Here is a 6000-nt window from a genome sequence, read left to right on the forward strand (position 1 = left end):
GACAAAGTAACCCTTCCCTTTATCTATTGGGGTATTGTCCACTTTCCATATGGTGTCATGGACGCTGCCCTCATATAACCCTCTATAAAATGCTTTAGGTTATTCTGACTTGTGGATGGAGTGAAAAGACCCGGAGAAGTTGTAAGGGGCAATGCGAGCACAGACACGGGGTAATGTGAATATAAATAGCCATTTACCACCGGGTGTCCTCTCCACCAGTCACATGGGAGTTTCCATTTCTCCTCTCTATTATGACGGCCTCGGATAATGAACTCAAAGACAATAAAATGCTCATTTTGCTCCTTTGTAGCACTGCAGCAGGCTGCATTGAGATGCAAAGTGCTGTGTGACAATGCTTCCTTCCCTCAGCCTGTCAGATGGATCCTGAGTTGCAGCTGGTCAGGGGACTGCCACCACCTGGTCAACGAATGTTCTCACGAGCTCCTGCATCAGCCTAGAGGGGTGGACAGAGCAATCCTCTCCCATCTGCTCACAGACTGCTGCCCTTCGCCCCCTGAATCCTAACCTGGAAGCAAAGTAACAAAAGAGTCTCCGCGACATCAAAAAGCCGTAACCTCAATAGTCCCCTTGACCTCGTGGTGGAAGTGCATGGCCTGTTTTGTGCACAGGATCACAGTGATGGCCACAACACAATTCATACAGAGAGTCCGATCTATCATTTATTATTAGCTACTACTACCAGAAATTAATGATCTGTATTCCCACTACACCAGTACTTGGCTGATCCCATAGACAGAGAAGACCCATCTGCTGTACATAATCTGCTATACAGACCGAGTGTCATTCATTTTCCTACTGTCCAATTATACATCTCAATTTTGATGATGGGTGAAAATTTCCGAACTCACTGTTCAAGATTATAAATGATTTTTAGACCTCAAGGCCATTGGAGATAGTCAAAGTTCTGGTTGATTATTGAAGGTCTCGACTTGTTGGTTTCTTTGTTTAAGGATGCTTTACACGCTACGATATCATTAGTGTTTTATCGTCGGGGTCACGTTGTTAGTGACGCACATCCGGCGTCATTAACGATATCGCAACTTGTGACACTTACCAGCGACCTTAAGTGACCTCAAAAATGGTGAAAATCATTCACCATGGAGAGGTCGTCCCAAAATCAAAAATCGGTAATGGTTTCGATGTTGTTCCTTGCTCCTGCGGCAGCACACATCGCTGTGTGTGACACCGCAGGAGCGAGGAACGTCTCCTTACCTGCCGCCGGCCGCAATGCGGAAGGAAAGAGGTGACCGGGATGTTACGTCCTGCTCATCTCCGCCCCTCTGCTTTGATTGGCCGGCCGCTTAGTGACGTCGCGGTGACGTCGCTGTGATGCCGAACGTCCCTCCCCCTTGAGGGAGGGATTGTTTGGCGGTCACAGCGACGCCGACGACCAGGTAAGTGCATGTGACGCTGCCGTAGCGATAATGTTCTACGGCAGCGAACACACGAGATCGCACACACGACGGGGGCGGGTGCTTACACACTCGATATCGCTAGCAATTGCTAGTGATGTCGTAGCGTGTAAAGCCCTCTTTAGAGGTGTAGTTTGAAGCTACTGCGCCCAATGATATATCAAGAGGGGTCAGGGCTCTTTCACACACCAGAACTGGCCCCTGACAGCAACTTCTGCATCTGTGACTGACCTTCTACATTTAGGCTACTTTCACACATCCGGTTTGAGCAGTGCGTCTCAATCCGGCTGTGAAACCTATGTAACGGATGCGGCGAAAACACCGCATCCTTTGCATAAGTTTTTACATGCGGCCCGTCCATTTTTTTCCGGTTGCGGCATGCTACTGAGCATGCGCAGTGGAAAAAACCAGATGCGGCAGCCGGATGCGTTTTTTTCCGCATCGCGCCGCATCCGGCGTCCATAGGCATGCATTGAATAATGCGCCGCAGCGGCCGGATGCGGTGCAATGCGTTTTTTTTGCCGGAGCAAAAAACGTTGCAGGCAACATTCCATCCGGCCGCGGCATCGGCTAAATCTGCCGCATGCGGCAAAAACCGGACCGAACGCAAGCCCATGCGGCACAATACGACACTAATGTAAGTCTATGCAAAAAAACCCGCAACCGGCAGGAAAAAAAACGGTTGCGGTTTTTCTGCAGAGCGCCGTATTGTGCCGCACAGGAAAAACCGGAGGTGTGAAAGTAGCCAAAGACTTTGTGACAAGCCCCTCATACACTGAGATGAATGATGGTTTGGACAATCGTATGGCCAGCAGCTATCTTGCCTAGACTCCCCCATTCACAGGAGGACTCACTTTGCCTTGTTTTCTATGAGAGAGACGCTGTCCGACACCTCTGGCAGCATCTTTTCTCTTAGAGGACAAAAGGATAGGCAGTCTGAAGTCAGACATGCAGAATCTTTATTTCTTCTGAAGTCATCCTTTGAGGGAGAATCTACATTACACTGTTGCCCAAACCTGTCGGCATCGGCAGGTTTGTCCAACATTAGGCTAATGTGCATGGGGCTTTCATCTTGTTTATGATAGTCTGGGCACATTGCCTCTAGATGCTGAACAAACTGAGACATTGTAAGACACATTTTTATACTGTAGCAATGTTACACAAATACATAAACAAAATTTTTCTTGTAATTAGTCACTGTCTGGTCTGACTATTTGTGCACTATATAACTGTAAAGTAGCACGGGGCAGTAGCCATGGACGAGGTACTCACTTTCCACGTCCTGACACGCTACAGAAAGATGGAGGTCTTGGGTGTGTGTGGTGCTACTGTTGCTGCTCTGGATACCTTCAGGTTCAGCCGTGCCGCGCTCTGTGTGGCCCCAGACCTCTTTATCTCTTTATCCCAACACGAGGAAGCGAAACAAATTTGTAAAAACAGAGTCCTTTTTAGTGAAGAATATACTTATCATACAATAAAACCAATGAGAAATATAAGGCCTAATATGTGCATTTTAATTTCTCAGATTAAAACAAAGTTAAAAATAAATAAAAAAATGTAAATATGGAGATACAAGTATGGGGATCGGACGGAGATTAATTACATCCACGTACAGATAAATATTGACTCAATGAATAAATATGCTCCATGTGGGGTATATATTGTGTGTTTAAGGCGTCCCTCTACTTGATATAAATAGGTTGTAAATAAAAATGTATTCAAAATGTTCACGTGCTTAATTACAGCCTATGAAAATGTAGCGCCCCTGAATACATCAGGGTGCTACAGGGAACTGCATCATTCTCCCAGGGTGCAGGACCTACCCCCCCATGGTTCCAAGTTCCCAGAAACCGGTGTCACCTCCATCAGCACCACAAATGCCAATCAACACCTCACATCATGACCAGTCAGACACACCAGTGGGTTGGTCTAGCTGGAAAAGGGACACCCACCTAGGGGTCAGGCAGGCTGGTGGGAAGTTAGAAGAGGAGTCTAGTGAGAGCCCTCAAAGACAGAGGAGCTGGGGAGTGTGAGCTCCTGGAGAGCCAGAAGGACTGAGGTTGGGTCGCAGACAGTGGTCCGGGACCAGAGGAGTTGGGGACCAGTAGCAGTGACATTGGAAAAGGGTGTGACGGACATAGTCTTGGAGGACTGTCGGCACCAGAAAGCCCAAGAGAACTGACCAGCACCGAGCACGACGGGGTACAAGACTCTAGGTCAGGAGCCGATTCAACGTCCTGACAATTGACCTGCAGAGGAAGGGGACCTCCAGGGACCTTCCCAAAGAGCTCAGAGACTGAGGGCATCAGCACACCGCGGGGGACAGGGTTTTCCACAGAAAGCAACCCACTAAAGTCCCATGTGCCAGCCCTTGGGAGCAAGTCTTCACTTAAAAACTGAATAACGGGACCTTACAGCTCCAAGCTATAGGGACCCACATGGACACGAAACTGTGCACGGAGGCAGGGTCCGGATTACTATGTGACACCGGTGGGACCGGGTACTTGAATTGGCTCCCCGTAGTGGCAGCGGCACACGAAGAATTTGGTTTACCTACAACGTGTGTGTTTCCTTTATAAACCTCATCCAGCACCACAACTACTAACAGTGAGTACCTTGGTCCCCTGTACCCTGCTCTCCCAAATAACTACCAACACCCTGAGCCCTGGGCCTTCCCTACCTGTGGAGGGACTAACATCAGGCTGCTTAACTCCATCTGCCCCAGTACTCCTTTACAGCAGCGTCGATACTCCTATTACCGCAATCCACAGGTGGCGTCACGAACCTCTCCCCTGTAAATATCCCCATTTATGGATCAAAGTGTCCGCAAAGCCGGGTCCGGACCCCTCGAGCCACCACGATCCCGGATCCGAGCAGCCCGACTAACACCGGGGCGGCACAAAAACAGGTATTTAAAGTGTCAGTGTGCCTTTTCTGAGTTATAAATTATAAGTAATACAAAGAACCCATATCACCACAGTGTGTGTGGGGAACACAAAAATGTTGTGTGCACACAGGATTGTTGTCCAAAGCAAGGTCACTTGAAGGTATAATACATTTTAAAGTAGTTGATGGGCTGTTACCAAAATTGCCTCAGCTATGTAGAGTCTTACTGATTAGTTGGTGGTATAGGTCCATCCGGTCACAAATATGATTGGTGTCTTCAGAGGGAATACGACAGCCTTTCCACCTCATTACATTCCACCCCTCTTTAATGATGGTCATCCTCAACCATCCGAAAACCTGCAAGACAACAAAGCATAACACATAAAAACACAAAAAAAACCACACTTAAAACAAAAATCTTTTCTTCTCCGAAGAGCAGGTGATATCACATTCTCCTTTAGGTCAGCACAACCTTGGGCCTACTTGGTTAGGATCACAGAACCAAAGCGTTCAAGTTCTTTAAATAAGGGGCCTTTAGGCCAACACAACAAATATCCCTCTCAGTCCTAGGGATCAGTCCTTTTTCTTCAACCCGACATGGGAATAGGGTTATTCATAATTCCCCCGACCCCTAACAATAATCCTTAGGACATGGAGACAGTCCATGATAATCTTTACACAGGGGCAAAGTCCTTATGTGTGGGCAAAGGGCAAAGTCCTTCAGTACGCCAGTGCCCTTAAAACCAGCAGAAAAGGATGCAACAAAAAACAAGAGTCCAGGCTTTTTCAGCCACGAGGGGCATAAAAACAATTCCTCCATTGAAACAGTCCCCACACTCAACACCTGACTCTTCCAAGCTAGATTGTTTCAAGAACAGTCCCAGAAAACTAAGGCTCCTGCACCTTTAACTTAAGTCCAATGGATCCGACTGGTCCAAGCTTTATATTTTAGAGATCTCTCTGGAACTAGCTCTTCCTATTTACATGTCTCGTTGGCACAATGTGAGCAACCTGAATCTCCCTTTGCAGCACCCTCTGGGGCTTCCACTGCTCCGATGTTACTGTTTTGGGGATCATCTCTGCCTCCCCTCCCAGTTCCCTTCTGCCAGCCAGACTGCGGATCTTCACTTCCGTCTTGGCTCACCATTAATGTGGCGCCCTGGACAAGCCAGGGGCCACAGAGAACAACACCCACACACCCCACACTCCCAGCAGGCACACCGAAGTCAGAACACAAAAACCCTTGTTGCCTTCCTCCAGGGGCTGATGTTCACACCAGGGGGTGGGCCAGGCGGTTGGTCCCGCCCACCAAGGAGTTCACAGTCCTGGAGGCAGGAAAACCAGGCAGACCAGTGTTGGTAGTGAAAGTGGAAGGAGGGAAAGTAGTGAGAGAGGAGAAAAGTGACAGCTAAGCAGCCTGAAGTTGGTCCGGGTGTGTGGCCCGGACAGATCAGCAAGGTTGGCAGACGGTGGTGACCGTCTGCAGGAGTGGCCAATTGGAGTCTACCGTAAGGACCGTGGACGGGCGGTGGCCCGGCGGTACCGGACCGGTACGCAAAGAGAAGCCAGCACCATTGGCAGGGGCTTACGGACCCCGGCAAGGCTAGGAGTCGCCGTGAATTTGCCGAATCCGTTAGTGAAGGGAACCTCCTGGGTTTCCCAACGACCAAGTCCCGGTAGA

This window comes from Anomaloglossus baeobatrachus, chromosome 5 (assembly GCF_048569485.1).
Source record: "Anomaloglossus baeobatrachus isolate aAnoBae1 chromosome 5, aAnoBae1.hap1, whole genome shotgun sequence".
Lineage (NCBI taxonomy): Eukaryota > Metazoa > Chordata > Amphibia > Anura > Aromobatidae > Anomaloglossus > Anomaloglossus baeobatrachus.